Source organism: Triturus cristatus, chromosome 6, assembly GCF_964204655.1.
Source record: "Triturus cristatus chromosome 6, aTriCri1.1, whole genome shotgun sequence".
Classification (NCBI taxonomy): Eukaryota; Metazoa; Chordata; class Amphibia; order Caudata; family Salamandridae; genus Triturus; species Triturus cristatus.
This window is the reverse complement of record NC_140589.1, coordinates 339,618,280-339,645,820: the sequence shown is the minus strand read 5'-3', so window position 1 is coordinate 339,645,820 and position 27,541 is coordinate 339,618,280. Positions and strand designations below refer to the sequence as shown.

At 46.0% G+C, this 27,541-nt stretch overlaps 1 long non-coding RNA gene across 1 annotated transcript in view; it reads right to left on the bottom strand.

The window, feature by feature from the left end:
• Positions 1–293: 293 nt before the first annotated feature.
• The window catches only part of LOC146817149 (uncharacterized), a 38,114-nt gene continuing 10,866 nt past the window's right edge, over positions 294–27,541 (bottom strand). Inside the window, exons 2-4 of the long non-coding RNA XR_014962944.1 lie at positions 8,957–9,045; positions 8,781–8,870; positions 294–391 (exon numbers count right to left, since the gene is read on the bottom strand). This is a non-coding gene — a long non-coding RNA (uncharacterized LOC146817149). The remainder of the gene's footprint in view (positions 392–8,780; positions 8,871–8,956; positions 9,046–27,541) is intronic.

Genomic DNA, 27,541 nt, shown 5'->3' with positions numbered 1-27,541 from the left:
GCAACAGCGGCCACTTACTCTTCGGTAAGTTTCTTGCTCCACAAAAGATTCATGAAATCAAGAGATGGCACACCAGGAAAACGGCACAAATGTTTATTGCGCAATAACTTCTAAGGAAGTTAGTGCACAATAAAATATTTTGTGGAGCAAGAAACTTATCGAATATATATATATATTAAACACAAACACCACTGAGATATCCACATTCTCATATTATAACCATTAATAATGAAGAGAGTCTTCTTTATCCATTTCCTTTTTAGAAGTTTTAATTCTCTTTTTCTTTGAAGTCTAAATTACGTAGAAATGCCGTTTAATTCTCTTTCTCTTTGAAGTCAAAATTACATAGAAATGCCAACTCGTGTTTCGCGCACACTGCGCTTCTTCAGGGCTGTCACATAAACAAAATTAGTACACTTTAGAATCAAAATAAACAGTATAAATTAAGCAAATTAGTATAGCTACACATATGAATGATGCTTAACTGGGTAAAGAAATATTCCGAGCCCCAACCGCTCTTTTTCAGAGCGAACCATGGATGTGGGCGAGTTGCTGAATTACCAGATTAACAAGCATTTGCAATGCAATAGGTCTCGCAGTTGTGAGAGTCTGAGCTATTGGCATTGTAAATGTCAATGCCTTTTATTTACGTGTTGGTTTCCAAAACATAAATAAAAGGCATTGTCATTTACAATGCCAATAGCTTACACTCTTGCAAATGCGAGCCCTGTTGCATTGCAAATGCTTGTTACATTTGTCACACGTAGGCCTGTATGCAAGCACGTGTGTTTTGGTGCCTTCTCCTCTGAAATGGCCAGTGGAAAGGACACCCTTGCATCACCAGGAGACGCGGACCCGTTGGCAGCCAGTATCTGTAAGTCTCGGCATCACACTTTCTTGTTTAATCACTTGAATGGCCACCATAACTTTGTCTGTCTTTTGTCGTGTGCATTGTGAAATACATTATTAAAGGAAAAACAATGTGTTTTCAAATGCAAGAGATCAGTGCGCACGTGCAATGAGCCTGTGGTGTGAGTCAGGACATCAGATGTGAAACCACTTTCTGCGCTGTACCACCTGCTCACCCGGTGCATAAAGGCCCTGGGAGGTAATGGGGGATGGGTGTGCTCGAGGCCGCTTTAAGTTAGTTTTACCGGCACAGAACAGCAAGCAGGTGTACAATATAATAAACGTGGGCGATATTCAAAGTGCAGAGCAAAGTATACGGCCTGCCAAAAAGGAGCCTAAAATGTACGGTCATCAGAGGCTTGGCGAAGTTGTGGCCCTCTGTAACAAGACCTACAAATGGCAAAGCCATTAGGCACATCCATCCATACACGTAATACATTACAAAATCTTGAGCAGGGGAAAAAATATTTTACTTTCTCATTAACCAAAAAACAAAACAGGACTAAACAACACATTTCTCTGCTCCCCATACAAAACCAAAAGGCAATTCACAGTGGAATAATGGAAAAAAACAGAACCAGGCGAAAAGGCACACAGATCAAGAAAGCTCTGAAATGCAACCATAGTATAATGCACTACAGAAATACTGACAGTGTAACATACCAAAACAAGTAACAAGATGTCAGTCAATTGTCAGAAAGACGAGTGTAAATAAAACATTTATGGTATTGCAGGGGAGGAGCGGATGGAGCTTTGTGGGTACACGGGTGGGAAGGCAGGCGCTGTGGGTTTAAAGTGAAGTTGATGGGCATTGCTGAAGCGTGCTGCTGGTGTTGTGTTGCCAGGGGGCCATGGGCGGCGGTTATGACAGAGTTTGCCTTGTGGCCTTGTTTGCGCCATGAAGGAATAAAGCAGCTGTAGCGCGTCTGCTCTTGGCATGGGGGAGTTGTGTGTGTGGGGGGGGGGGGGTTCTGTGCCAGGGCAGCTGCTTTAAGAGGTGTGGGCTTGGTTTCGCTGGAGACGCATGGAGAGTATCGTAGCATGCCTGGAGTGCGGTTGCCATGGTAGGACGTGGCTGGTGTTGAGTTAATGGCCATTTGCGAAGCGTGAAAGGGCATGTTGCAGAAAGGCCACGGGTCACATGATGTTTTCGCTCCACCAGCTGTGGATAAGTCCATTGTGTTCGAGCTGCAATAAAAACAAGAACAAGCGGCGCGAAACTGAAAGTGATCGCAATTGCGATCAAACATCAAAGCGGCCGCGAAACTGAAAGAAAACGAATGCTTTCAGGCTGCCAAATGGTGCGCGCGCCCGGAGCACATGCACTGTAGTTGGCGGCCTGAAATGCACTCGTTTCCACTTCCAAAAGTCGCTTACTATAAGTTTTGCCAGAGCAGCGCTAAAGCGCTGTCTCAGGCGAGACCTAAAAAGCACCTGTTTTACCTGAAAGCCACGAGGGGGACGACGAAGCTCCTTTCCACCAGCTATCCAAGCCCACGCCGTGAGGGAAACGGCCAACGCGAGTCTAGGTCAACTGGCCACGCCGTGAGGGAAACGGCTGTTGCACAAACTACACTTCCCAGGAGGCTCTGGGAGGTGCCAGAAGATCGCGTCAGCCCAGCGCCAGGGGGCATATAGAGCGCCCATTCTTCCCGCAGCGCGGGACGCGCACCTGTTTTACCTGAGAGCCACGAGGGGGACGACGAAGCTCCTTTCCACCAGCTATCCAAGCCCACGCCCACGCCGTGAGTGAAACGGCCAACGCGAGTCTAGGTCAACGGGCCACGCCGTGAGGGAAACGGCTGTTGCACAAACTACACTTCCCAGGAGGCTCTGGGAGGCGCCAGGAGATCGCGTCAGCCCAGCACCAGGGGGCATATAGAACGCCCATTCTTTACGCAGCGCGGGATGCACGCGGGCAGCGCCCGGGCAAAGCCCGGGCCAAGGGCGGGCCCGTTTGTGCCCGTTGGAGACCGGCAGGAGGACGGGACGGGGCACCCCTCTGTGGAGTGCCGAAAAAGGTCAGTACCTTACAGTTGGTGCGTAAGGCCATAGTTGTGCACCGGGCCATTTCCGTATTGTTATTGTCTCTTGTACATTACGGCACCCACCATATTGCTTGTGTGCACACTAGACTATGGCCAAACATAGGAAACCTACTGGAGGCTCTGTGGTGGGCACTTTAGACCAGTTTATTACACGTGCATCATCGGAATTGGAGAGAGAAATAATCATGATGGAAAAGAGACTCTCTATGGACCCCACATTTGATAGAAGGTCTTCTTTGGGTACTCTAGCGCTGGCAAAGTCCCCCCATGATACTCCTGTTGTTCCTTTGAACACAGAGGACGATGCTACCCCAGGACATGCTAGTATAGCGTTTGCATCTAATTTACCCAATTCGGGAGGGTGCACTAGTTTACCCAATTCGGGAGGGTGCACTAAGAGGGTTTTGACAACTAATCTTGTGGATAGCAGCATTCTGTCTGAGCCTACGCGGAGATGCACGCATACCCGTAGTGTAAAACCCGTCCCTATCAAAAATAGCCTAACAACGGACATAAAGAGGAAACGGACAGATGCACAACAAAAGGGAAGGAAGGCGAAGGCGAAGAAGCCCAACCCGGAAATGGACGATAATGGTCCCCCAGCGATAATAATCCCCGAAGCTGCCTCCTTAAAGGCGAGATCGACCGCCCAAACATTAAGTTCTAGGGAGGAGACATCATTCAGCTGGGGAGAGGACATGTGCGGCAAAATGGAAAACCTGTTTATTAAATCCTGTGCCCCCATATATGACAGGCTGGATAAAATAGATATTAGATTGAGTATCCTTGAGGCAGAAGTAGCGAGGGTCCACGGAAGAGGGCCCGCTACTCTGGGAGCAAAGGGGTTAGAGAAGGAGATAGGAAAGCAGAGGAGAGGAATGACAGAACCCGTAGCTGGGATGATCTCAGCTTCCCCTGGTGAAGAAGGATTGTCTGGTAATAGTCATTCCCAGGCATCCCATTTAGATCCTCAAGGGCAGGATAGTGGCCCTGTGTTAACAAGAAGAGTCTCAGCATCCCAACAATGCCTAAGGGGCAAGGGTCGTGGCACCACTACTGTAATTGCGAACTCTCCCGAGATAAACATCATACCCCCAGTGACCGACAGCGGGAAATCCTATCACGTATTAACCTCCCCCTGGCATGTGCACCATACGTGGTAATACTAGTGGGGGTACCAGTTTTACGACCGGTTCAATGGGAGGATTATCCTGCTTTAAAAAGAAAGTGCATTCAGTGCTTGAATGCTAATCGCCCGCTGCCCCCTACGGCAGTGGTGGAGATCTTATTTGCTCAGAGGGTTGAGTGGGTAGGGGGTAGGGAAAAGTCGGTGAGGGGTGATTGTATAGTAATCAATTTCAAGGATACCAGAGCCGTAGAACATATATGTGGGTGGGTGCAGGAAAGGCCTAGGCCCCAAATAAATGCTGTTCCCCTTGATTAATTTTATTCAGAGGGGAATATACCCATAGCGCATGATCATCCACGAGTAGGAGGGGGGGCCACAGGAAATTTATGGGGTTTAGAAACAAGGAACATGTACGATGCTCTTTCAGGGCTAGAAGACTGTGATTGATGCCACTTGCCCCAGGCACAGGCTGGAAATATGGATGGCCGAAGTATATTTGCAATGGAGGGCTTAGGGATAGATAGGGGTTGTCAAAAAGGACTTTCAACTGGCTCTTGTGATCAATCTCTAGGGGGGAAACTGGTATTCTATGCTCGGTTAGATCCTGAGGTTGGGAATGCTAACCCACCGCCTAACACCATGGTGGCTGAGTTGGATTCCCTAATAGTACCAGGGATAAACAAGAGTATAGCCCGGTCCCATACTATGGACCGTGTGGATACTACAGAAAACCCTCCTTTTTCTAATGTTCCCACTTTGAGTAATTTGTCCTTGCTGTCCTGGAATATAGCTGGTCTAAGCTCCAAGATATCACAGGATGAGTGGGCTGATTTTATTGAGGGTCATGATATCTGTCTGTTCCAGGAGACGTGGGCAGTGCATCACGTTTTTCGCCAGGGTTACCTGAACTTCTATATCCCCGCAGAAAAGAAAGATAGGGGACGGCCAGTGGGTGGTTTAGTAATTTGGGTTAGGCAGGCGTTGGCCTGTACCGTATCCCAGTTACCCACAGCAAGTAGTGATATCTTAGCTGTAAGAGTGAAGATGGGGTCAGGGATACGAGTAGATATATATAACATCTATGCACGTGGTCTTCCTAGAGGGCGTCGTTCTGAGGTGGTGGTAGCACTAGAACTGTTGTTAGAATCATCGCCTAGTGAAGTCTGCCCATTAATCGGGGGAGATTTTAATACTACGTTTAAACCAATGGGTCCCGAGGATGGAAGTCTAACGGAAGAGGAGGACCGTAAATGGGGAATACCTACTCTTGAAATCCCACCGATAAAAAGATGGACAGAGGCGGCTATCCATTTAAAGGGTCTTTGTATGGGCCTGCAGTTGAGGGCGGTCAATGGCCGAACCCGTTCTGATAGGTCCGGGGTTGTAACTTTTGATAATGGGTCATCGTCAAGTCGCATAGACTATTGGCTGGTTAGTATATTCCTGTGGCAGTACCTCATCGACATGGCTGTAGTTAACCGAGTCGAAAGTGACCATAATCCACTTATAATGACTCTGGCAGGGGTGTTTTGTAAGGCAATCCCTATTAGGGATACCATGGCAAACCACGATGTCGTGGTTAGTAATGATATGCGCCACCTTAAGTGGAATCACATAGTCACTCAGCCAGAGATAACGGCCAAAATGGAACAGGAGTTACGCATAACCATGGGTATACTGGGTATCAAAGATGATAGCCAGGAATGGAAGACGATGGTGATGGAGGAGCATATAGCCCTCTTTAATCGCCTGAAGTCTTATTTTCTCAAATGTGGTAGGTCTGGGAAGCCAAATATAAGAAAATCCCATAGGTGGTACAACAAAGACTGTCGCCAGGCTAGGGTTGAGTTGGGTACTGCTCTACGATATAGAGATGGGGGCAGAGTACGTCTGGCAAGGAACAAATATAGGAAAACCGTTGGTGCTGCTAAAAAACAGTGGGAACAGGATAACTGGGGTGATTTACTAAAAGCCTGCAAGGATAAAAACCCAAAAGCATTCTGGGATAAACTTAAATGGGCAAAGGGTGAATGCCCAGATCCCCCTCAGAATAATGTTGCCCAGGAACAGTGGGTGGAGTACTTCAAACCCCAGTACGCATTACCATCAGATGAACTAGATAGTAGATCCTTTAATGACAAACCCTTCAATAAGTGGGTATTTACTCTGGGTGACGTGAATAGGGCATTAGACGCAGTGACACCTGGTAGAGCCGCGGGGTCTGATTGTGTACCTGCTGACGTGTTTTTGAATAATAAATCGCTGTGGTGTAGTTATATACAAATTATTGCTAATACAGTTGCATGTGGTGCTCCAATCCCGCCTTCATGGAAGGGAGCGGAAATAATACCTGTCTACAAAAAGGGCGACAAATCGGTGGCAGGTAATTATAGGCCGATCAGCCTTATAGATTCCATGCAAAAGGTTGTAGGGCGGTTGATTCTGCAGAAAGTCCAGCTATGGATAGATGAACACCATATACTTACCCCATTGCAGGCAGGGTTCCGCCCCCTCACAAGTACAATAGATCAGATATTCCGTTTTGTGACAATCTACTGGAAGACTGTCCTATTGGGTAGGGGAGCATTATATGCAGTATTCGTAGACCTGAAGGCTGCGTTCGATGCTGTACCACGCTGTAAGTTGTGGCAGGTACTAGGCGATTTGGGTATGCCATTGGAGTTGCTGTCCTTAATCGTCCGCTTACATGAGGACAACTATGCTTGGGTGCGGTGGGGAGCAAGGGGCGAGGTCACGGAGACCTTTCCCGTTGCTAGGGGAGTGAGACAGGGTTGTGTGTTGGCACCCACCCTGTTCTCGCTCTTCATCAACGGGGTGGCCGATTTCCTGGCCCAGGTCCCCTCCGACGCCCCATTATGATCAGGAGGTTACGTTCCTGTCCTCATGTTTGCGGACGATACGCTACTAATCTCAAAGACACCCAGTGGTCTACAGAAAACTCTAGTGAGGTTTGAAGAGTTCTGTAGAATCGGTGGCCTGGAAATAAATACGGGGAAGACATGTCATTCAACAAACAGAGATCATTCAGGGGCAAAATCAGCATGAATAATGTTTTGCTTGAGCAAGTAAATGCTTTTACATATTTGGGCGTATCCTTACAGAAGGATATGGGCTGGAAATATCAACTCAGTTTGACTACTCTTAAATTTAAACAACAGGTGGGGGCGCTTCTGGGGAAATTTAAAACCTCTAGCACGAAGCCTGTTGCCCCGGTGTTAGAAATCTATGGGCTAAAGGTTCTGAGCTCTGTTCTTTATGGAGCAGAGCTATGGGGATTCGCAAATTTGAACCAACTGACAGTGGTAGAGAATTCATTTCTACGTAAAGTGGTTGGAGTCCCAGTGAGTACCCCAATGCACCCTCTTCGCTTAGATTTGGGTAGGAAGGCTGTGAGCGACTTTGCAAAACTACGACCACTATTATATTGGCGAAGACTATGGTGCACAGAAGAGCTAGAACAATACACCAATGGTCTCAAGGATGTAATGGTGGCCGATACCTTCCACAAAATCCCTTGGTTAAAAGAGATTAGATCGCTTCTTGTGAAGATGGGTCTGAGCGAATTGTGGAATGATCCTCAAAATTCAGTTTTCCCATCAAAAAAAATCCTGAAGAATATGTATTGGGATTGGGTAAGGGCAGAGGCTTGCACGAGTAGATCCACAAGGTACCTAACAGGCCAATTTTTTAGAATTTAAGCAAAGGCCGGCATTAGAAAAATACTGGGATGTGATCACGAAACCCCACGATAGGAAACTATATTTCCAGTTGAGGGCTGGCACCCTCCCTTTAAGGTCGTTTACAAGCAGCTGGGTCGGATCACCAAAAGAAGAATGTCCATGGTGTCCAGACATCAAGGAATCCTTAAGTCATCTCCTGTTCTTCTGTCCCATCTATATTGGACCTCGAAGGGTATGGGTTATCCCTATATGTAGATCACTGGGTTTCAGAAAGCACGAGGAAGCACTTAGAGTTCTCCGAACAGACCCGTCCCCCCACATTGCTATAGCTTTGGCTAAGTTTTTAGGTTGGGCATGGTCCATTCGAGCCAAGGCTCTAAAGCAACATTTATCCATATTCTAAGAGATAGCTATTTTCAGTTGAGAATTTTGGGGACGCGGAGGTATATCATAGTATGTATTGTATTTTATACAACAGTGTTGGTCTGAGGGTTTGTACCCAGACCTTTTTAAGTATTATTCGACAAAAGTCGACCATTTAATATCTTTTTATAAGTGTTATTATTATGTAAATAATTGTGTTTATTGTCTCATTTTTATCATATCCGTTTGTAAAATTGGTGCTAGGTGTTTTTTTACAAGCTTTTATGACAGAACTGTCGAATAAAGTCGAATTGATTGATTGAATGATGCTATTGTGTTGCTATCTATTATCACAAAGCTAAAGCCCTTCATCACATCTACTAGTTTATACAGATATCTACTTATTAAACAAAGTACAAAACATTCTTTACCTGATTCCATTAACAGAGTTGTGCATATTTCCTATACATCTTCGTTATACATTGTTCAATTATTCAATCTATTACCCAAAACAGGGAGGGGCTGTATTGTTATAATTTGAGGATAATCGGTTGTTTTCCTACTTTCGTTCTTCACACTTGTACCTTGTATTGAAATCATAATAAATATTACTGCTGGAGCATTTTTTACCTCTACTAAGTCTCTTATCTCCCAGTTCTTGAAATATCTTTTAGAAATTCTTCCGTACTGTTGTTCATTCTCCTTTGTAATTCTAGGTTCCTAAAACAACACACGCTAATTTAGCCACATTGCTTTTGCATTCAATTATAGGTTTTTTACTATTGATATTTAAGTTGTATTCTCACCTTGACAGATATAATACTAGAAGCAAACGAATCTTCAAGGTTTGAATTTGTTCATAATATGTACTTGTGCTAGCGCTCCTTGATAAGATCTAAAGTAGCCAGAAAAACAAAAATAAAACGAAAAAATACAATAGCCTTAAAATAATTACTGGGTACCTATTTAAAATCCATTTAGTTATTCCTTCCTGACACTAAAGTTCAGATTATACACAAATTCCTCACGCTGTCTATCTGCTTGAGAAGTACTTCCTTTGCAGAGTTAAAGATCGAGTAAATCAACAGACTTTACAAAACAATCACAATTTAGACACTCTTTGGCTAGTAAAGCCCACAGCGAGTGCCCCATAGGGAGATACTAAATTTGTAGAGTTTCAGAACGGGTACATCGACAGACTTTTCAGTTAATCATGATTTAGAAGCTCTATTCTTATCTTTCCCGCCAACGGCAGCCCAATTAAGCCTATTCAGGGTGGAGTATATAAAGCGGAAGTAGCCGACAGTGCACTACCCGCGTTATTTGAAGGTGAAACTATCAGAAGGCTACTGACCAACCCATGCAGCAGGTTATACCACAACAGACAGACTGATACAGACATTCACGCAGTCTAGTCACTAACCCATGCACTCAGTAAGACACGTTTAATCACTCACTTAAACAGTCCGTCATGCACCTAAAAATCCTCCATTCATACATTTATACACCCACTCATTATTCAATACACCTTGGCATATATATAATACATATTTAAACTGCGGGGGCGCGAGTTATAGTTAGCTGAACGAACAATAAAGGGGGAATTTCTCTGGTTTTGTTCGAATGAAATGTCCAACTAACTATAACGTCCCTGAAACCTGTGGTTTTTTCAATCAATTTCTAAGGTTTTTTAAATGCTCATTTCTAACTATAACGTGCCTGAAACCTATGGTTTTTTTCAGTGAATTTAAAAGGTTTTTTAAATGCTAATTTCGAATTAGAATGTTCATTGAAGCTATGTTTTTTTCAGTAATTTCTAAAAAAAAAATGTTAGTGATATATTGTAACTTTAATATCCCAAAAAGTTTTTGTATTTTTTTTGTTTGTTATTAAAATAATATAATGTATTCTGTTTTCTTAAATATTAATATATATATATATTTTTTAGAAAAAGTGGAGTCGCAAACCGCCATATTGGTAAAGTCGGGAAGGATGCGCGTTTTAGCCAGCCCACTCTGCTTATGCTTACAGGAAGGGAACAACAACACCACATGTCCCAGGTCTTCACTGTAGTGATCTTCTGATCACAGATCTAGTTGTCAGCATGCCACAGCCACTCCCTCACGGCTGCTTTACACCCACACCACACCCAAGCAGCACAGGCGTCACAGGACATGTGACCCTGCCAATAAAAAGGGCCGGGCACACGTGCTCGACGCCATTTCCACTCTCTATCTGGGTGTATCCGTGTGCTTATTATGTTGGTGGCAGCCGAGGCACTTTGACCGACACAGGCCTCCCGCAACATTGCAATGAGTTGAGGTGCACAGAGATGGTGGCAGCCGAAGCACTTTGCTGGACACTGTCCTCCTGCCATGTGCCGATGACTTGGGGTACACAGAGTTGGTGGCAGCCGAGGCATTTTGGCCAACACAGGCCTCCCGTCACGTGGCGATGACTTGAGCTGCACTGAGTTAGTGCCACCAGAGCTGAGCGGGTGTGCAGCCTGCGATCATGCGTGGCCTCGATATGCTATCCTGGCAATCAAAATCCGATTTGAATTGTGAGCTCGGATGGACCGCGTGTACGCCAAAGGCAGCTGGCTGTACAGACATGACTCCTCGGCGCAGTGCAGCAGGGTGAGCTGGAGGCCTGTGCTGTGGAATCCAGCGATGGCTGGGGAAGTTGCTCCGACACGTGGTGGGCTCTCTTGGAGACACGCCAGTGGCGGCAGGTGAGCATTGAGGTCTGGGTGCGTAGGGTCGGGCAGTCATCGCTGGGCGGCGAATTGGTCTGGGGACCAGGGCTGGGTTGCTTGCGAAAGATGTAAGAATCATGCACACTGCCTGAGAAGTTCGCGACGACATTAGTGTACAGGCCCCAGTGGTCCAGTTTTGCCTGCCCATTGTTGGAGTGCGTGTGGTTTCTGTTGCGGTGATTGGGTGCAGTGTCTGCAGGGGGCACAAATAGTACATGTGTAGTCAGTTGCCCCCAACACGTGCAGTAAGGCTGTTATGGCGTGGTTCCCTAGCTTGGTCTCCAGTTGTTTCTGCGCAGTTTAGGTGAAGTGAACATGCATGTGTATCAAGCTGAAATGAACCCTGATGCTTACAGGTGTGAAATACTGCATAATGAGACCGTAACAGACGTTTGTGTGGTTGTAACAGTACTTTTCTTTCCTACGAAGGTTACGACCATACAAGCTTCTGTTACGGTCATTTTCAATCAATCAATCAATCAAACATTTGTAGAGCGCACTACATACCCGTGAGGGTCTCAAGGCACTGGGGGGGGCCGCTACTGATCGAACATCCAGGTCTTGAATAGCCTCCTGAAGGTCAGCAGGTCTTGGGTCTGTCGTAGACTCAGTGGGAGGGTGTTCCAGGTCTTGGCAGCGAGGTGGGAGAAGGACCTCCCGCCGGTGGCTGTTCGTCTGATGCGCAAGATTTTGTGCATGATTGGGCGTTCACACTAGGGGGCCGTGCTGAGCACCGCGTTAGGATCGCCACTCCAAACTTTTGTAAAAAAAAACAAAAAACAGTCCACTTCCATTAATTTATATTTGCCCGAGGACCCCATCCACTGGGGCATGCCCAATTCTTGAATGTATTTATTAATCATTAGGCCGCATGGTCCCCCTTCCCTTGTCCAATTCTGGCCCCGAGGAACCCATCCCCCAGGGCCTGGCCTCCTTGTTGGGGACCTTGGGGGGAGCCCCAATACCTCCATGGTCCCAGCCAGCTCCCCACCTCCTGCGGGAGCCGGGATTGCTTTTGGGCAAGAGGAGCTGCTAACATACAGCTCCCCTTGCCCAAAAGCAATCCCGCAATATAATTATAGTATTCCCACGGAACCTAGCCCACCCGGGGGCTCATTTAAATGAAGCGGGGGAGCCTCCGCCTCATTTAAAAAAAGAAAAAAAGGTGTCTGGATTTGCACACCCAGCGTGCGTTCTGACGTTTAAAAGACATACATATATATATATTTATATATATTCAAAACAATGGTGTCCCGTTGAAGAAGCACTCGGACCAGTGAGAAAGGTAACCAGCCTTTATTTCGAAGTACGGACCGATTTCAATCCGCTGGTGCATGAAACAGCCTGCCGTCTTCGCCGACGCGTTTCGAGTAGTCTCTTCTTCATGGGCTTTTCACGGAAGGTACGTGCATAGCGCTCCTCCTCCGATATTTAAGTATTCACCCTGAGTAGGGCTGCCAGAGCAATCATCAGCATTCTGGAAGTTGGAGCGCCCATCAGCACCCTGGGAGTTAGAGTGCTTCATTCAAATGAGGAATCTCGTGCACAATTACTGTTGAATAAAACCTGGCCTGGCCCCCAGTGGATGAAAAAGTCCTCAATCTTGCCTCACTTTCCCGCATTGTGGTTAGTGAATCTTGTCCACGCGGCCCCCTCTGTATAATGGGGTGGTGCTTCGTCGCGACTGGGCAGCCGCCTACAAATTCAAAACAATGGTGTCCCTTTGAAGAAGCACTCGGACCAGTGAGAAAGGTAACCAGCCTTTATTTCGAAGTACGGACCGATTTCAATCCGCTGGTGCATGAAACAGCCTGCCGTCTTCGCCGACGCGTTTCGAGTAGTCTCTTCTTCATGGGCTTTTCACAGAAGGTACGTGCATAGCGCTCCTCCTCCGATATTTAAGTATTCACCCTGAGTAGGGCTGCCAGAGCAATCATCAGCATTCTGGGAGTTGGAGCGCCCATCAGCACCCTGGGAGTTAGAGTGCTTCATTCAAATGAGGAATCTCGTGCACAATTACTGTTGAATAAAACCTGGCATGGCCCCCAGTGGATGAAAAAGTCCTCAATCTTGCCTCACTTTCCCGCATTGTGGTTAGTGAATCTTGTCCACGCGGCCCCCTCTGTATAATGGGGTGGTGCTTCGTCGCGACTGGGCAGCCGCCTACAAATTCAAAACAATGGTGTCCCGTTGAAGAAGCACTCGGACCAGTGAGAAAGGTAACCAGCCTTTATTTCGAAGTACGGACCGATTTCAATCCGCTGGTGCATGAAACAGCCTGCCGTCTTCGCCGACGCATTTCGAGTAGTCTCTTCTTCATGGGCTTTTCACGGAAGGTACGTGCATAGCGCTCCTCCTCCGATATTTAAGTATTCACCCTGAGTAGAGCTGCCAGAGCAATCATCAGCATTCTGGGAGTTGGAGCGCCCATCAGCACCCTGGGAGTTAGAGTGCTTCATTCAAATGAGGAATCTCGTGCACAATTACTGTTGAATAAAACCTGGCATGGCCCCCAGTGGATGAAAAAGTCCTCAATCTTGCCTCACTTTCCCGCATTGTGGTTAGTGAATCTTGTCCACGCGGCCCCCTCTGTATAATGGGGTGGTGCTTCGTCGCGACTGGGCAGCCGCCTACAAATTCAAAACAATGGTGTCCCGTTGAAGAAGCACTCGGACCAGTGAGAAAGGTAACCAGCCTTTATTTCGAAGTACGGACCGATTTCAATCCGCTGGTGCATGAAACAGCCTGCCGTCTTCGCCGACGCATTTCGAGTAGTCTCTTCTTCATGGGCTTTTCACGGAAGGTACGTGCATAGCGCTCCTCCTCCGATATTTAAGTATTCACCCTGAGTAGGGCTGCCAGAGCAATCATCAGCATTCTGGGAGTTGGAGCGCCCATCAGCACCCTGGGAGTTAGAGTGCTTCATTCAAATGAGGAATCTCGTGCACAATTACTGTTGAATAAAACCTGGCATGGCCCCCAGTGGATGAAAAAGTCCTCAATCTTGCCTCACTTTCCCGCATTGTGGTTAGTGAATCTTGTCCACGCGGCCCCCTCTGTATAATGGGGTGGTGCTTCGTCGCGACTGGGCAGCCGCCTACAAATTCAAAACAATAGTGTCCCGTTGAAGAAGCACTCGGACCAGTGAGAAAGGTAACCAGCCTTTATTTCGAAGTACGGACCGATTTCAATCCGCTGGTGCATGAAACAGCCTGCCGTCTTCGCCGACGCGTTTCGAGTAGTCTCTTCTTCATGGGCTTTTCACGAAAGGTACGTGCATAGCGCTCCTCCTCCGATATTTAAGTATTCACCCTGAGTAGGGCTGCCAGAGCAATCATCAGCATTCTGGGAGTTGGAGCGCCCATCAGCACCCTGGGAGTTAGAGTGCTTCATTCAAATGAGGAATCTCGTGCACAATTACTGTTGAATAAAACCTGGCATGGCCCCCAGTGGATGAAAAAGTCCTCAATCTTGCCTCACTTTCCCGCATTGTGGTTAGTGAATCTTGTCCACGCGGCCCCCTCTGTATAATGGGGTGGTGCTTCGTCGCGACTGGGCAGCCGCCTACAAATTCAAAACAATGGTGTCCCGTTGAAGAAGCACTCGGACCAGTGAGAAAGGTAACCAGCCTTTATTTCGAAGTACGGACCGATTTCAATCCGCTGGTGCATGAAACAGCCTGCCGTCTTCGCCGACGCATTTCGAGTAGTCTCTTCTTCATGGGCTTTTCACGGAAGGTACGTGCATAGCGCTCCTCCTCCGATATTTAAGTATTCACCCTGAGTAGGGCTGCCAGAGCAATCATCAGCATTCTGGGAGTTGGAGCGCCCATCAGCACCCTGGGAGTTAGAGTGCTTCATTCAAATGAGGAATCTCGTGCACAATTACTGTTGAATAAAACCTGGCATGGCCCCCAGTGGATGAAAAAGTCCTCAATCTTGCCTCACTTTCCCGCATTGTGGTTAGTGAATCTTGTCCACGCGGCCCCCTCTGTATAATGGGGTGGTGCTTCGTCGCGACTGGGCAGCCGCCTACAAATTCAAAACAATGGTGTCCCGTTGAAGAAGCACTCGGACCAGTGAGAAAGGTAACCAGCCTTTATTTCGAAGTACGGACCGATTTCAATCCGCTGGTGCATGAAACAGCCTGCCGTCTTCGCCGACGCATTTCGAGTAGTCTCTTCTTCATGGGCTTTTCACGGAAGGTACGTGCATAGCGCTCCTCCTCCGATATTTAAGTATTCACCCTGAGTAGGGCTGCCAGAGCAATCATCAGCATTCTGGGAGTTGGAGCGCCCATCAGCACCCTGGGAGTTAGAGTGCTTCATTCAAATGAGGAATCTCGTGCACAATTACTGTTGAATAAAACCTGGCATGGCCCCCAGTGGATGAAAAAGTCCTCAATCTTGCCTCACTTTCCCGCATTGTGGTTAGTGAATCTTGTCCACGCGGCCCCCTCTGTATAATGGGGTGGTGCTTCGTCGCGACTGGGCAGCCGCCTACAAATTCAAAACAATGGTGTCCCGTTGAAGAAGCACTCGGACCAGTGAGAAAGGTAACCAGCCTTTATTTCGAAGTACGGACCGATTTCAATCCGCTGGTGCATGAAACAGCCTGCCGTCTTCGCCGACGCGTTTCGAGTAGTCTCTTCTTCATGGGCTTTTCACGGAAGGTACGTGCATAGCGCTCCTCCTCCGATATTTAAGTATTCACCCTGAGTAGGGCTGCCAGAGCAATCATCAGCATTCTGGGAGTTGGAGCGCCCATCAGCACCCTGGGAGTTAGAGTGCTTCATTCAAATGAGGAATCTCGTGCACAATTACTGTTGAATAAAACCTGGCATGGCCCCCAGTGGATGAAAAGCTCCCCTTGCCCAAAAGCAATCCCGCAATATAATTATAGTATTCCCCCGGAACCTAGCCTACCCGGGGGCTCATTTAAATGAAGCGGGGGAGCCCCCGCCTCATTTAAAAAAAGAAAAAAAGGTGTCTGGATTTGCACACCCAGCGTGCGTTCTGACGTTTAAAAGACATATATATATATATATATATATATATAGTGCCTGGGGGTCCTTGTGGGACCCCCTGAGCAGGCCTAGGGGGGTCAGGGTATTTCTACCCTGCTCCCTTTTCTTCTTTTTTTTTAAATCTTTTTTCGACTGTTTTCTTGTGATTCGGTTCTACCGAGTCACAAGATGGCTGCCAACACTTCCTGGTTTGGAGTGTTGGCAGCCAATCACAGTGAAGCGTGTGGTCGGGAGGGTGCACGAACCCACCCCTGCCCCAGATATCGAAACTTTTCTTTTTTGAATTTCTCAGCAACTACTGTATGGTTTTACACCATTTAAAAAGAAGTTGCTTTCTGAATCAAGCACTACCTTTTTGCCAAATTTGGTGTAATTCCGTTCAGCAGTTCGGGCTGTAACCTTGGCTAAAGTTTCCTATGGGAAATTGATTTTTTTACTTTTATTTTTTGAACCTCTCAGCAACTACTGAACGGATTTCCACCATTAAAAAAAAAAGGTCGCTTTCTGAACCAAGCTCTACCTTTTTGCCAAATTTGGTGTAATTTCGTTCAGCAGTTTGGGCTGTAGCCTGTAATAAAAATTCCTATGGAAATTAACATGGAGAAAACACTTTTTGGGACCCCCCTTTTTTCTCAGCCCCCGCTTGACAAATCACCCCCAAACTTTCAGGATAGGAGCTGACCTGGATAAACCTTTTTTTATGGAGAATTTCGCGAACATTCTTCAAACAACGCTAAAGTTATTAGCAAATCAAACAATGCTTTTCCTATGGAAACTAGGTTCTAACTACAACTACCCACTGGTGACCACCAGTAGGAGATATATATATTATGCGAAAGAAACTTGCCTTCCTCAAACGATCCCGGGAAAAAGAGCCAGCCACTCGGAGTTGTCCTAAAGGTAACAATTTATTTTCAGGCACATGACAGCATATAACGCGTTTTGACTCGCAAGAGTCTTGATCACTAGAACGTCCATTTAACCTTTCATTTTTTCAGTGAATATATTTAAGAGGTGAGAGAGCCACTGTAAGATCAAGCATAGCTCTGGCTCAGCTCGTGAAGTACTGGGAATTTAAAGCCCAGCGGTGCAGGGGAACACACCCTATGACTTCGGGTTCTTTCCTGTTTCAGACCTACAGAAACACAGAGTCTTCTGGGTGAAGTCAGAGATCAGTTTATTGGCTGCAGACCAATTACAGGTATCTGAGAAGTACAACAGCATGTATGTTCTCAGGAGACTGCTTAAAGTTACAGAAACGAGCTTCTCCTTAAATACAAAATATCATGCTTCAGGCACACATTCCTTGTTTTACGATATGGTCTTCTACATGGATACATTACAAACGAAAAAGCAGAGTCATGATGACCATCCCACATTCCTGTTAGGCCAGCCCACAATTATTTACCCAGCGAGGCTCAGATCCCACATCAGATATCAACAGGCCCCAATAAACACGAGCATCTCCTGTTTAGAAAACAAGCCATAAAGCAGGAAGAGCCAGGTGTGAAAGAGATTAGCCGGAGGCTTGTGTGGGATGAAAAGGCTTTATGGTGTGTCAAACCCTGATGCTAATCACAGGTGGCCGGAGGATGGGGAGCTCGTGAGACCGGACTGACCTGGGGCAGCGAAGCCCAGCTGCCCAGGTCACAGAGAAGTCAAAGGAAGGCACATGTGCTCTAAAGGCCCGTATTTGCTTCATAATATGTAGCCTATGTGAGGGCAACCATAAGATGGCCACCGCTTTAAGATGGAACCCACGTAGGGATGTATAATATCGTATACATAGTGCATTTATCAATGAAACGTTATATAAAGCACTTGTACATACCGCATTGACCATTCGCGGTTCGCTAATACCGGGATAGACAGGGGTAGGGCCCTGTCTCCTACACGGTCCCAAATTGCAAAGTACGACAGACCCTCCTTTTGCCCTTACATAGGCAATAACCACACTCACATCAGTCTGAGTCTAGGTTAATATTCACGAAGTCATGGAGATGTTGCTGTAGCATCATCCTATTACTTAGCTCGTCCCTCGATACAGGTTTCCTTACACATAATGTAGCACAGAGGCCACATATCGCAGGAGCACACTGTATGCACAGACAGAACAGGAAAAGGATGGCTAAGATCATTCCAATGACCATCAGAACTTTCCAACCCCAGGCAGATATCAGTTCCCAGAACCACCCCACCAGTGACCAATCTCCTTTATCCATGTGTATGGATTCAGATATTTTATGCAGTTTGGAGATGGCTTGATAAACTGTTGGAGCGTTATCTGGTATGAAAATGCAACAACTGGATTGGATGACCTTACATACCCCACCGCGGTCTGCAAGTATAACGTCTAGAACCATGCGGTTCTGCAAAGTCATGAGGCGATCCGCTTGGAGCGCAGCTGTCAAATTACCAAGGGCACCAGCCGTAACATTAACAGTGGATTCAACCACATGAGTCAGTTGTCTCAGGTTCCTACTATTGACCATAGGTCCCCAAAACGGCAGGAAACCCAAAAAGAAGTCTCCTGCTTCCTGACCGGCAGAATCCTCCTTACTAATCACGCCTCTCACAACTCTGGTCTTGTGATAGTCAGAGGCAGCAGTAAATGTTGGAGGTAGCAGATTTGCAATATAACATGTGCCCGAGAAATCAGGGGGCAACCATGTATATGCTCGGTCATTGCAGACAAAATATGTACCCTTGGCAGCCAAAAACGCAGGGGAAAACTGTGATGGAAAAGTGTATGTTTCAGTACAGTCACTTCTCCCTAGTTGAGCTCTTGGATTCTGACCATTACCTTGTAAACAGAACCGACCTATGTGGGGTACGACCCAAATTGGGGATGAAATTTTTCGCTGTCTTTCACCCAGACTAATACTATACCCCGTTGCGTTACACCCTACATAAGCTCTCAATTCTTCCTTGGGTATAGATGAGTATGCGTCGATATCTCTGCTCATATCGGCAACTCCTTTCATTAAAGCTTTATTATTGGTGCTAGGTCTGATGGAACGCGGTTGTCGCGGGGAGTAGGCATCTAGTGCAAAGAGAAACATGGTCTGGAATGCCCATGACGACCCATTGTAACTAAACGGCAGCACCAGATAAGGAATACCCTTATTAATGGTATGTGGCATTAAACCACACACCCAACAATTGGTTGTGTTCATGACTAGTTGGTGCTGGTGCAGGAGCTGAATAAACGAGTTGTTTACAAACTCTGATCGTCTGGCTTGTTCGTCTTCAGGCAGAGAGTGAAAAGAGTGTGAGGAGACAGTAGAAGGAGGTATAGGCTGTACAGTGGGTGCAATGGGCTCTTGAGAGGAGAAGAATACAAATCCTACAGTAAACACTACCATACTACATAGTATAAACAGACATAAAAATACAAAACGTTTGCTCTTCATTATTTTACATATTTTTGCTTTAAAGTTCATTTCCTCAGCGAGTCTCTCCGTCTTGAAAAACTCCATCCTCTAATCGTGCCGCTCGCGGCGGGTGAGTATCTTCTGCTAAGGAGTACGCCTGTCGGTCCAGGGAACGCCCTAGACCAACCAGAACCGTTGACCTAACGTCTTCGGCCTGTACCCCAAAGTCTTGGCACCGCGACCCTGCGGCTGAACCCGGATGGTGGTTCGAAAAACAAAAATCAAGAAAGTCCTTCAGATGGGAGAGCTATGGTATCAAAAACAAAAAGGTAAGGAAAAGAATATTTATTTGTCCATAGGCCTTGGTCTTAAGTTATAGCGGAGACGGCCAGGTACTGTCTGATCTTGAAACAGGAGTTCAGGCTCTGTGGTGTCCAATCGAATTGACGGTGGCACAGCTTCTTGCAAAATATCGTCACTCTGTTGTGCTGAAGTTGTGCCTCTTACGTGTGCATCACTGAATGGTACAAAACGAGGTACAGTGTCTGTTTCAGAGTCAGCGATACCCTCCTGGACCCACTGGTCATACGGCAGAGGCAAAGGGATCCTTTTAATGTGGGCGCCGTGGATCCAGTTCTTCTTCCCCTTTACTCGAACAGCTGATCTTGTTGACAGAAGTACGAGATGAGGGCCAATCCAACGGGGCTCATCGTTGCTTTTGCGCTGGAAATTCTTGACGAGCACCCATGTGCCAGGGTCGATAGGGTGTCCTGGAGCTTCAGAGGCCTGGGGGAGAGTATCATGCACCTGTTGGTGTAAAACACGCAATTTAGCCGTCAAATCATACAAGTAATCAAGCAGTACTGGATGCTCGATTTCACTGAATTTCGTCAGTTTTGGCACACCCCATACATTGGCCGGGCGGCCAAAAACGACCTCGTAGGGACTAAGTCCCACTCGTGAATGCACAGTCATTCTGGTGGACAGGAGTGCTAAAGGCAGAGCGTCAGGCCATTTAAGACCGGTGCTCGCCTGGATTTTGGCCAATTTGAGTTTTAGAGCGCCATTGTAGCGCTCCACTAATCCAGCTGATTGGGGGTGATTTGCAGCGTGGAACTTTTGCTTTATACCTAGTCCCTCACACACATTCTTCATCACTTTACCCACAAACTCACTCCCATTATCACTCCACACCATTCTTGGCATTCCAAACCTAGGGAAAAATTCCTTCACAAGGGCTTTGGCTGTGGATAGAGCAGTGTTGTCTTTCAGGGGATATGCCTCTATCCATTTTGAAAAAGCGCAGACAACCACCAACACATATTTCAGGTTGTTGCACCTTTCCATGTGGATAAAATCTAGCTGCAAAACTTCAAATGGATATGATGGAGGCGCAAAATGACCAGCTGGAGTTGGGGTTCCCCTACCAGGGTTGTATTTCAAGCATACCATACAATTCTTGACCACATTTTCTGCACACTTGGGAATTCCAGCATTCTGCCATACTGGAGCCAACAACTTACAGATTCCTTTCATACTGATATGTGCCATTCCATGTGCCATAGTAACCACTGGAAGCACATATGCATCAGGTAACAACCACCGCCTATGTTCTGACAAATCAACCCAACAACCATTCTCCTCCAATTTACCCGTACTTTCTCTCCACTTGCTCAACTCTTTCTCTGTGGCTTCAGCTTGAAGGGACTTCACACTCTCTATTGTGTTTTCACACATTCCAACATCACCAATCCATCTTGCAGGGCCTACAACATACATTCCAGTCTTCACATCTTTTGCTGTTTCTTTTGCGATTTCATCAGCAAACGCATTACCACGACCAACATCATCAGTGATTTTCTTGTGCGCACTGCATTTCATAATCGCAACTTGCAACGGTAGGGTCAGTGACTCAAGGAGATCATTCACCAACTTGCCATTCTGAATTTTAGCTCCATGCAAAGTCAGGAACCCACGTTCCTTCCATAATCGGCCAAAACTATGGGCCACGCCAAAGGCGTACTGGCTGTCCGTATATATGTTCACTTTCATTCCTTCAGACAACACACATGCTCTTGTAAGGGCAATTAATTCTGCTGCCTGAGCCGAATTATGCGGCACACGCGCAGTTTCCACAATCGTGTGCAAAGTCGTGATAGCATATGCAGCAGTCGTATCACCATTTCGAAGCTTGAAACATGAACCATCCACCCATAAGGTACCATCACACTCAGTCAGGGGAGTATCTTTAAGATCTACTCTCCCTTTCGTCTCTTCTTCTGTTCTGAACAGACAATCATGTTGCTCAATCTCATCTAGGTCTGCTGGAATCGGCAATAATGTAGCTGGGTTCAACGTGTTGCATATCTTTATGTGTATATGATTTGCTAACAGTGTCAGCTCATATCCTGATAACCGCGCACTGGTTAAGTGCTGCGTCTTGGTCCTGTTTAACAATGTGTCCACAGCATGTGGAACCATAACAATCAATGTATTATCCATCACTAGTCCAGCAGACTGTCGAATAGACATAGCTGCGGCGGCTGTAGCTCTCAGACAACTTGGCAATGCCCTAGCTACAGGGTTCAAGGTTGATGAAAAATATGCGCATGGACGCGGTCTGTCGCCAAAAGGCTGTGTCAACACTGATAATGCCCAACCATCTTTTTCATGAACATACAATGTAAAAGGCTTGCTGTAGTCAGGGGTACCCAACACAGGAGCTGAACATAATGCATTGCGCAATTCCCAAAAACTTTTCTGACACTCTTCAGACCATGGAATAGGATTCGGTGTGTCTTTACATGTTAATGCTAACAAAGGTTTTGCCAGCAGGGAAAAATTTGGTATCCAATGCCTACAGTATGAAGTAATGCCCAAGAAAGCACGCTCTTCTCTCTGTGTTCTTGGCACGCTCAATTGTGCAATGGCTTGAATTCTTTCTGGGGTCAGTTTCCTTCCCTCCTTCGATAAGAGATGACCTAAGTAGGTCACTTCTTGTCGACAATATTGCAATTTTGAGAGAGACACTTTGTGATGGAAGGTAGACAAATGACGCAACAATGACAATGTAGCTTCTTTGCAAATATTTTCAGTATCCGCGGCGATTAACAAATCGTCAATGTACTGAATGAGGATAGCGCCACTAGGTAAAACCAGTGCATCAAGCTGCGCTTTTAAAGCTTGACTGTATATTGATGGACTTTCACAGTAGCCCTGGGGAGCGCGTTTAAAGCGGAAGCTTCGACCTCCTAAACTGAAACCAAAAATGTCTCTGCTCTCCTCTGCAATTGGGATGCTAAAGAAAGCATTCTTTAGATCGATCACTGAGAACAATGCAGCGGAGGCTGGATCATGGTTAACAAGGCAGTTATATCAGGGACAACTGGAAACTGTGGCACAACAATCTTATTAACCTCTCTAAGATCAATCACAAATCTGTAAACAGGTGGCTGTGAAGGGTCCGTTCGTTTTAAGACAGGTAAAACCGGACTATTGAAAACGTTGCCTCTTGTCTCTTCAATTACACCCTTTTTAATCAAATCACTGACAATTGCCAACAACGCTTTCTGACCTTCATTGGAGATCTTGTACTGGGGGATACGTGGCAATCTGACATTGGCCTTTAAAGTTACCACATATGGCGGTATTTCCAAGAGACCCACATCATTGGGACCAGTAGCCCAAAGGACATCCGGAAGGGATGACAATTCAGGCGGCATTGCATTCTTAGACAAATACATCGGGGAAATCACTTTCTTACCTCATGTAAGTTGTACTCCTGAGGGAGAACAATATAGCGTTGCATGCAATCTTTTTAGCAAATCTAATCCTAGCAAATTTTCACCACAACCTGTTGTTAGAATGAGGGGTGCTTTTAGCTCACAAGGTCCAACAGAAAGCGACATAGGACTAGAAATCGGGTTCCTAACTGGGGCGCCAGAAAAACCTACTGAAATATTCATTTCGCCAGACAAAGGTGCGCCAGGGAGTTTTGAATGCATGATTGAACTCTTTGCAGCACCAGTATCCAGCAGAAAGGGCTCCGTTACATTTGCTGTAGTTACTTTAACATAAGGTCCGGTCTGATCCACTGGCACTGAAACAACTCCCTCTCTCTGTCTACGGCTGTCCTAGTAATCATCACCTTCCACATTGTCGTCTTCTCCATAATAATCATTATTGTAGTACTGAGCTGTATTACCAGTCGCGTTGGCTTGCTGATCAAAGCTATTTATGGTATTTTGAGGCGGAAGAGGACGCGCGTTCTGGGGAACATTTCCACGCCCTCTGCCTCTAGGAGCTTGCTGACCACCTCTACCTCTTGCGCCATACGTATTATTAGTACGCTGCATTAATTTAGGACAACTATACTTAAAATGACCTTCCTCTTTGCAATATGAACATTGATTGGGACCTACAGGAATACGTGGTTGATAATAACCATTCATTTGCTGGTTATTCTGAAATTGTTGGGGTTGCTGATAGATACCTTGTGTTTGCCTATAATTATTCTGTCCTCCACGTGGTGGATAAGCCTGCTGCAAGAGGACCTTTGTTTTCAGTTCTTTCGTTTTCTTATCTGTTCTATCTTTCTCGTCTTTATCTCAATTTTCATAATACTGTGCAGTAGCCAGTATTTGCGCTGAAGAGGAAACGGCCCAAGAACTCTCTGAGTCTTTTAATTTCTTACATAGCTCAGGAAGTAGATTCTGCACAAATTTATCCACAAATAACCGTTGGCCACCTTCAGTGCTCATGTCTTGACCTCTATGGTCAATAAACGTTTCTTCAAACCTTGTAAAGAAATCGGACACTGTCTCATCTTTCTTCTGCTTACACGCGAATAGTTTATTCCAATTCACGCGCATCGCGGGCATTAAAGTTTTCATATATGTAATAATTCTGCCAGGGAGTTCTGCTACCAGAGGCTCAGGTTTTGCACCACCGACTTGTCTAGTGTCTGCGGCAATAATATTAGCCCATGTAGCACCTAGTTCTGCATCGTGATCTACATTACGAATTGACCCCCACAAAGGCTGTGGAACAACATTTCCAAACAACATATCAATGTCAGCTAGATTCATGATACATGATCCTGCAGTTTGTGATAACTCCTTATAATATCCTGCAGGGTTTTTACGGGGATCAGGCAATGTCTGTTTAAGCGCTAACACCTCAGAACGCTTCCATGGGACATGTACCCAAACACGCTGAAAATGAGCTGGCATAGCAACGATATTGTTAGCGGCATCAGCCGCAACGGCTTCCTTCCATACCGGAGGGACTTCTCTCATGGGGTATTGTCGCGCTTTTACCTTTTTCCCCCACAGGGAAATCTTGTTCAAACAACGACTGTTGACAATCATCATTCCTCAAAGATAATAAGGTCGCAACTGCTTTATTTACATCGGGGCCCACAATCGTACCTTTTCCAAAATCGAATCTCACTCGACACAACTCCTGCGGGTTTGGATCTCTACCATGATCATCCAATTCCTCACAGAGGATTTCACACATTTTCTCGAACACATACCTCTGTTTCGGGGCATCCCATTGGTGAAAAACGTCAACAACTGACTCCACATCATAGAGTGAAGAAAAAATAATCCACCTACGCGCCATATGATCTAATGTCTTTTTCTCTTCAGGATCAGGCAGCTGACTGCGCAATTGCTTACGTTGTAAACCAGGGGTCGCACTAGATGACCCAAAGAGAGGCGACATCAAACTAGTAACTACATTAGCTAGACGTTGTCACGCTGAAGGGGAAGTTGAGGCGAAAACGGGGGGATTGACAGAGGGAAGAAAAGCGGGTGCAGATACAGGTACCTGGGTAGTGTAAGAAAGAGCGCCAGGGGAGGCAGCTGACGTACTAGGCAAAGTAGCAGGGAGTGCGGGGGCAACAGGTAACAAAACTGGCGGCCCTTGAGAAGGCTGCACTGCAGGGCTAGGAGCCAGCTGAGGAGGAGCTGGCGGCTGTGGGAAGGCTTGCGGCATATTTACTGGAGGCGGCACATTCACAAGCTGTGGAGGCGCGGTGGCATTTTGCGCATACGGGGGTGGCGAACTTAACAAATGGGACATTAGGGAATCATTTTCTATCTCTTTTGTCTCATTTTGCACAAGGGGTGACAAAACAGGGTAACATTTATCGATCTCTAGTTTGCGCTGTCTATGTAGCTGCTCATTCATTTGTTCCTCCTCGTTATCTTTAAATTGCACAGCTGCTTGTATCATTGACATACCTCTTTCTTTCTTATTCCTTTTCGCTAGCTTAATTTCCTTCTGTTTGGCTTCCTTTTGCCATAGGCGGAAAGAATCAAACATCGCCGGCCGGGCTTTCTTTTTAAACAATTTAACTTCCAAATTATCTAAAATATCGGTATTGAAACTACCATTTTGGGGCCATTTTAAAACACCGTCCTTTCTGGTGTATTGGATCCATACTTCATTATATGCAATGGGGCCCACGCCATGTTTTACATAAAGCTCATAGGTTGGAGTTCCAATTGGAGGAACCGGACATGAATCCTCCAACTGGAAATCCCTTCCACAACCCAAACAAAACAATCTACCAAATACACTAGAACCAGGCATCTTTGCTCACTAGTCTAGTTTCAAAACTTCAAACCCATACAAGTCAAGTTTTCACATAACGTCTGCCTACCTCTCGTCCTTTCTCCAGGATGTGGTGTATTTTCCAGGGTTCTCAACTTTGGAACTGGGGAACAAGGTTAGAGTCTCAGGTCAACATCTTGTGATTCTGGGCAAATCATTTAATCTCCCCATGCCTATAACCAATGAATGTGACATTTAGTAATGTAACTGGTGCTCATGTAAAGGCGTTAAGTCTGCACTAATCAGATAGACACAGAGGTAAAAACAAAGTCTTACCATAAGGAAAGATAAACTAGATTCTCATAAAGTGGTTGTCTTGTGCAAAATGAGACCAGAAAACCTGGATAAATAGCAGCTTCCCTGCTTAACTTGTGTGATCTTAGGCAGATACTTTATTTCTCCAAAACTTGTTTTTCTTCATTATCACGCACGAAAGCATTTTCAAATATATGAGTACAAAAGCCCAGTTGTACAAAAACCTGTTGTAGTTGATTTAGTAGACTACAGTGTTGCTCTCTAATAATCCAGGACAGGTATAGGTTTACATGATATTTGTTTACATGATATTTGTTTGGTCTTTTATTTCACTAATGGTTCATTTTTAAAAACTGGCACTTTTAATAAGTACTTCTCGCTGCAATGCTATAGTGTGACGTATTAAAGTCAAAGCTTCCAAATGTTAAAGAAATGTTGCATTTTGAAGAGACTTTATCCTATTTATTGCGATGTTTGCTGTATAATTTACCAAGCAAACATTTTCAGGGCTCGGCTCGTGCACGGGCTCCGAGATGCGGGCCAGACCCTTGGCTCGCTCTCCCTGTTAATTTGTTGGCTCGACCATCTAATATATATATATATATATATATATATATATATGTGTATATACACACACATGCACGCACGCACGCACATACACACACATTACCTACTGGCGGTCGCCAGTAGGTAGTTATAGTTAGGACCGTGTTTCCATAGGAAATCTCAAAATTCTATTTTGAATAACTTTAGCGCCGGTTGACGAATCTTCGCAAAATTTTCAAAACTAATGGGGCGCTCCGCTCAGCTCCTACCCTGAAAGTCTCGGGGTGATTCGTCAAGCGGGGGCCGAGAAAAAAGGGGGGTCCCAAAACGCGTTTTCCCCATGCATTTTTCCATAGGGACTTTAGTCGCAGCTACAGCTCGAACGGCTGAACAGAATTATGTGAAATTTGGCAGAGAGGTAGCCATAAGGTCCATGAAGTGCCTTTTGCAGGTTTGGTGTAAATCTGTTCAGTATTTCCTGAGAAATTAGCATTTAAATCAATATATATATCTGTAAGCGCGCACCGTGCGCGCACTGAGCAAGTCCTGCGCGCGCACCTTGCCGTGCGCGAGCGCACTTCTGATTGGTTGTTAGATGTCAGTAAACATTCGAATCGGTGGAAATCAGGAAGCGGCGGCCGCCATTTTGTCTCTCGCATAAAGAGGGGGTGAGAAACAAAGGGGGAGAACTTGAAAAGGGGGCAGAGTGGGGAGATATTGACCCACTAGACATTGTAAGGGGGTCACAGTAGGACCTTGTAGGGCAAAAAAAAAGATTTATATTTTGAAAAAAAATATCGCCGAGTGCGCGC